The sequence below is a fragment of the Apis dorsata genome, unplaced genomic scaffold (assembly GCF_000469605.1).
Source record: "Apis dorsata unplaced genomic scaffold, Apis dorsata 1.3 scaffold_618, whole genome shotgun sequence".
Classification (NCBI taxonomy): Eukaryota; Metazoa; Arthropoda; class Insecta; order Hymenoptera; family Apidae; genus Apis; species Apis dorsata.
Window position 1 is genome coordinate 156,758 of NW_006263814.1, and position 6,146 is coordinate 162,903.

The 6,146-nt window shown below is 47.5% G+C and overlaps 1 protein-coding gene across 1 annotated transcript in view; it reads left to right on the forward strand.

The window, feature by feature from the left end:
* The window catches only part of LOC102678465 (protein FAM76A), a 42,307-nt gene that overhangs the window by 18,874 nt on the left and 17,287 nt on the right, over nt 1–6,146 (forward strand). The window lies entirely within an intron of this gene.

A 6,146-nucleotide genomic window follows, 5' to 3' on the forward strand; every position in this document is an offset into this window, starting at 1 on the left:
CTGGACCTGGATTAGCGAACACGAATGGGGAGGGAAGGGAAGGGTTATGGTTCACGAGGTTCGTGATCGCGGCGCAAATCCATAATCGATAGGGAAATGCTATTAAAATTTCGATCTCATGGAAAATTGGAAATGGATTTTCTTCTCCTGGAGAGTGCAACTTTATTCCGACGCTAGGTTTACGTAACGCGAAAAATCGATAGGGCGGGCGATGTTGTGAGAATGATCTAAGAATACGGAAACGGCATTCGCGCAACTTGTTTCCTCCGCGGAAAATAATGTTGCGGAGGGAAATGTCGGAAATTTTTTCGAACGAATACCGATCGATTTGGCTCGGGGCTGAATGGAGGATGAAAAAAAAAAATACCTCGATATTTGAATTTAAATTGAATTGTACGAATCGTGCCGGATGGTGAAATTAACCCCCGATTTTTCGCGGCGAATCCGAAGAAAGGGAGAGGCTGGATATTAAAAAAAAAAAAGAAATTCGTATATCATCGCGTTGCTCGGAAAAAAATGATGATCATCGTCGATCGAAGGAGAATTTCTTCTGGTCTGGTAAATTCACGAGCCAGACACCCGTCTACAAAAATCCTTCGATGTTTTTCTCCCGTCCTTGTTTACACCTCCTTTGAGCATGTGCTTTTTCCACGGTGCGTCCCTCTCGCACCGGCCTCTCCACCGGTCCGTTGTCCTCTGCCAACCCCTTCACGGGGACGTGCATTTAACCCCAGCGCCACACTCTTTACCCACACGCTCTCCCACCCTCTTCTCCCCATTCACGGCTCGCTGCATACACGCTGATCACGTTCGAGCCGCATGAATGTAAATCGGCCCAAATCGACCCGATCCAAGATTTTCTTTTTATTATCGACCCATCTCTCGAAGTTCTCTTCCGCCAATCGAATCGTCGATTTTTACTCGCTGTGACTTTTGGAGCCATCAGATATGTATTTATATATATGGTCCCAGATTATGGGCCAGATTCGAGATCGAATCCTCAACATCACTTTGTGACACGGCATTTCTTTTTTCTCGTAATCGCGAATAGATTCGACGACTATCGACACCTCTGGTAGAATAGAGTCCTCGAACCTTCTTCTTCTTCTTCTTGGATTCTAATCTCGAAGTCTCGATTCCAAGGTTACGCGAACGAAATCCGCCACGCGCGCAAGGATTCTCGAGAGAGGAAGAGAGAGAGAGATAATAGCATCGTTCCCCTTCGTTCCCATTCACCTTTTCCATATCCTCGAAAACGTATATATAAGTGAAACGCATACGATATCGCGGAATAAACACCGGTGGAATCGATTAAAGGAGGTGGATCGCGAGCGGATAGGAGACTCTAGAGGAGTCTCAGAAGGAGAAAGGAATAAGTTTATCGGAGCGGGTCGTAGCCATCTATGGGAGGGGGGATGGTATGGAAATTTTCTTTTACAACGTACTCAATGAATCTGGGAAAATATTTAGCGGGCCCGACGATGAGGCATTGCAGTGTATCGACTGGCAATAATTCACTTGGCACTGTTCCTGAAATTAATAGAATATCGTGCCAGCTGTGATTTATTCGTAATTCTGTGGAAATGCCTCGTACCGGCGGAATTAAATTTATGGCAGTAATGGCGCTTTATCGGGCCTGGCCGCGCATTGTCCCTGTTTCGCGCCCGTCCTGAATCGTCGCGATTCCATCTTCCCCCTTCTTTTATTTTTACACAGGAATAAAATAATTCCTGCGTTTTATTCCCGCGTGCGAAATTTTACCCTTTTGCTTTTTCACAACAGGATTCGAGGACGATCATATTCGTCCAAACACGACGAATCCAACCATTTTCTAAACCGTAACGATGCCGTTCGTCGATTTTCTCTTCTTCTTCTTCTTACGGGTGAAAATAAAAGATCCGATAGTCGGAGGAGAGTCGGCATTGTTTTGTCGCTGATCGAGGCTCGATCTCGGCGGAACAGTTTCGCGACGCGAGGTCTGAGAGTGACTCGTGCCGGTATGTGGGCGAGGCCATTGACCTTACCCGGTGAATTCGTGCGACGACGAAATTTCGTCAGCGGGGCCACGGCTCGCACGAAATTTCACTTTTCGAGGAGCGGAGACGAGAGTAGAGAGAGAGAGAGAGAGAGAGAGAGGGAGAGGGAAGGAAAGAGAGAGAAATAGAGAGAGAGAGGGAGAGGGAAGGAGGGAGGGAGAAGCCACCTTGCGAATTTCCACGCAGTGCCCTCCTAGCGAAAGAAGTTTCCGCGTGAATCGCCGACGACTACTAACCCAGATACGTTCCCCGGGTCGTCGATCTTTTCCCTCCTCGGAGGAACGACTGTACCAGATATATTAATTTCCTTCGGTTCGACCGCTTCTTGCGAGGAATCAGATACAGATCGGCCGATTTCGGAATAATAGCTCATCTCTTTTACGCGTCTAAGAGACGAAGGAATCGAGGATAATTGTATATACGTTCGTTAATTTTTTTTCCCCCAATAATTTTTCTTAAGTTGATGAATTCGACGAAAGAGAGGTCTACTCTTCTTTACCCTTCTCTTCGATTCTCTTATTTTCTTCTCGAAAATTGATATTAAATATCGAAATAGGCGTGATATTCGCGTGTGTTACGACGTCGGGTCGTACCTTTTGAATCGCGGTTGAAAGGGAAACCGAAGGTTCTCGATCCTTTGTCCTCGTAAAATGAATGGCGGAAGCGCAATGTTGTCTCGATGGTTGGCAAGTTTCTAATCAGACGCGTAATAGCGGCCACGAATAGAAAACCGAATGTGAACCGGAAATGCCGTTTCCATGGAATCCATTCGAATCGAACCTATTCCACGCACAGCGCGATGCTTGGACTCTCGTACTACGCTCGTAACTGTTACTTTAGAGAATAACGGGCCATACGGGCGTATATATATATATATATATGTATATATATATTTATATGTATATATATATATGTGTGTGTGTGTTTATCACGCCGATTCCGTGTACACGCGTAGACGCACACACGCGGATTTCCAGGAATAACGGGTTGAAATTCGTCTAGAATGAAATATCGTTGACTCACCGCTCGAGTGTTTTTTTCAATCTTCTTATAAATTTTTATCCTTCTTTCCTTCTCTCTCCTCTCCACTCGCGCAAGAAAATTTCTTTCTCTCTTCGTTCCTTTTCCTTTCTTTTCCTCCCTTCGGATCATTCTTTGGAAAAAGTTTCTCTATCGCGTCAAAGTCGAGCCGTCAAAGATCCGAGAGATCCGAGAGACGATGGCTTTAATCGGGGAACCAATTACGGTAAAAGCTGCCGAATTTCGAAGGTCGGAGGCCCGGACGGCCGCGGACCTATCAAATATTCATTCGGTGTTCCCGATGGTTAAGAAAGGTCTGGACGTTTGTAAGAAGGTCGACGGTTTGCCGAGTCTGCGGGGGGTCGATGACCCTTCGAAGGCTTTGAACCGGGACATGTTGCGTTTCCAGCTTTTTCTCGAGAAACTGCTCTCTTACTCCACCGATCTCAACTCCTCTCCTCCCCCTTATCTCCTTATTAAAATTTTCGTAATCACCTTCGAGATGATATATCCGAGCTCGGGTATTATTTCGAAAATCGGTGCGATAAAAATTCGAATCGAGATGAGACAAAGACAGCTGTTATCGAACGATTCTTCGATCGGGAGGCGAGGTTTGTTTGGAAATCGATACGAAAATTGGGCGAAAATCTAAAGTCGTCTTTCGTTCAAAGGCCGACGTACTCTCCGGCTGGTAGCAAAATGTAAACCGGAAAAGCAACGAGCAAGTGAATTAGCGAAGTGAGTTCGCGATTGCCCCTCCCCTTTCTCTCCTCTACGCGCTGCCTCGCTCCGTCCTTCTCTCTCCTCGTTCACCGCCACCTTCCATTCTCTCTCGCCACGGATCTGAAAGAAGGTCTCTGCCGGTCATTGTCCCACTTGGAGGTCTACTTGGACTTGGACTTGGACCATCGCTATAGGCATGGTGCGCTGAGTAACGAGGTTCCGATACCCCCATAGGGGACCCCCTTTTGCGCCTATATTCTATACGCAACGCGTATACACACATGTACACACGCGGATCCGCAGACAGGGACGGATAGACGAAAGGAGACAGTGTTCGAACGGAGCGGTGAACGAACTTTTACGAACGCATCGTGCTCCCAGCCATGCGCGAAAATCTTCCTAAACGAGCCAGCCGAGTTTCCTACGCCTTCCTTACCTCCGCCCAATCGCGCGCTTTCCTTCGCGCCTTCTCGTTTTCCTCTCTTTCTCCGTTTTTTTCTTCTCTCCTCACTTTATCCACCTTATCCACGATTCGTCGATAATACCGTTCGAAATCGAAATCGTTATTCGAGAGATGAAGAGGAAGAGGAAGAAGAAGAAGAAGAAGAAGGAAAGGCGCGGTTTGGATGCGATTTTGGAAAAATTACGTGGCGAAATTAGCCGTTAGGCATCGAGAGGTTTACCTGCATCCGCCGCCCCTGCATATCGCCACGTACCGACGTCGAAACCAAACCGCGTCACTCGCCTAACTGTACATAGGCTTGTGTACACCGAGGTACCGGTACACAGCTACGACTACCAAACGGTCGTAAAACCATGAATACGTGAAGACGTTTACACGTGGGCCACTATGCACGGGTCTATGCGTGTACAGGTGCGTAAAAGCACCGTTGCACGGCCGACGAAGGCGAGGCCAAAAGTAAAACCGAATTCGTTTTCGGTAGGTCTTCGGCCTGCCGCGTTTTTTTCCCCCCTTATCTCTCTCTCTCAGTTTTATCTCCTCCTTTCCTTTCAACTTATCATTTTCGTTATTCCCTAATCGTCGTCTCGTTATCGTCGCGATTTTTGCAATTTTTCGTAAATCTCGATAAAATCGAGCTCGATCGAGGAAAGGGGTCAATCCAAAAACGAAAGTCGCGGACACTAGTTGGAGTGTTGGCGCGATGAACGCGATCGATAATTCGGTTGTAAATACGGGATGGATTAATGTGACGCTGGTAACGAAGGGTTACGTCCTCTGCGATTCTTATGTAACCCAAAGGCGAAGAGATGAATCGGGGCTGCCGGGTCAGAGACATCAGAGCAGGTCTCCGCGTTCGCGAGTTCAACAACACCTCGAAGGAATCGAAGGAGCGGAATTCGTTGAGCCTTGAGAGAGTTTCGTCTTCGTATCGAGGATGGGAAGGGAAGCGTTACGTTGCGCCGATCGTGATTAATCGCGATCGAGCTAGACGGCCCTGAATTCCAAGTATTCTTTCCATCGATCCGAAGGACTGGATGGTCGAACGGTGCTCTCCTGTTCCCCGTCCCCGATGAAGTCACGAACGGACCGTGACCAAAGCCAATTTTTCCTCTTGGCTGAATCGTGCCATTCGAAACTCGGCTTACGTATCCACCAATCTTTCGCTCTTGTTTTATTATTCCTTCGTTTAGAAGGATGAATAGTATCGTAAAAATTTCAATCGTTAAAATTTCGTTTCAAGCAGAAGAAACTTTCGTTGACTTTTTCTTTTCTTAAGATTCTTAAAGTAACGTCTTTGACTTATCTTATACTGTCCCCGAAGAAGAGATTAAGATTCGTTACGTGCGTTTAGAATGAAAAAAAAAAAAAAGAAAGAAAGAAAAGGAAAGAGAAGAAAGAAAATGGCGCGAAAAATCTTCGATATTTGTGTTTATATGAATAAGGAAAAGATGGTCGAGCTCCGTGACCCAAATCGGAACGAAGTAGAGGTTTAAAAGTGGTCCGACGGCATAGCAGCGCGTATCGTTTCGCAAAAGTACAAGTGGAAACGGACGATGGCTGGCCGGCCGCGGTGGAAGCGACGTGGCGCGCCAAGGCAGAGCGCCGCTCTCGAGTAGTTNCGATCGACGTCAGGCCGTACGTGGCCGGCCAGCTTTCAATGGGGACACGTGATCGGCGGACTACGGCAGTGGTGGAGGTCGACCGGCTGGTTCGCCGGTCTGCCCTCTCTTTCTGTTCTTCCCGTTCTCGGCCGAGGACCTCCTCTACGTACGCCGTGGAGTCACGGACGACCGCTATATCATTTTCGCTACCGGCCTGCGCGCCTCGGTTCACCGTTCTCGTCGGTTGTTGAACCCGACTCTCTTTGCGCGCTGCATAACCCATTTTGTAATAGCACACTTCGA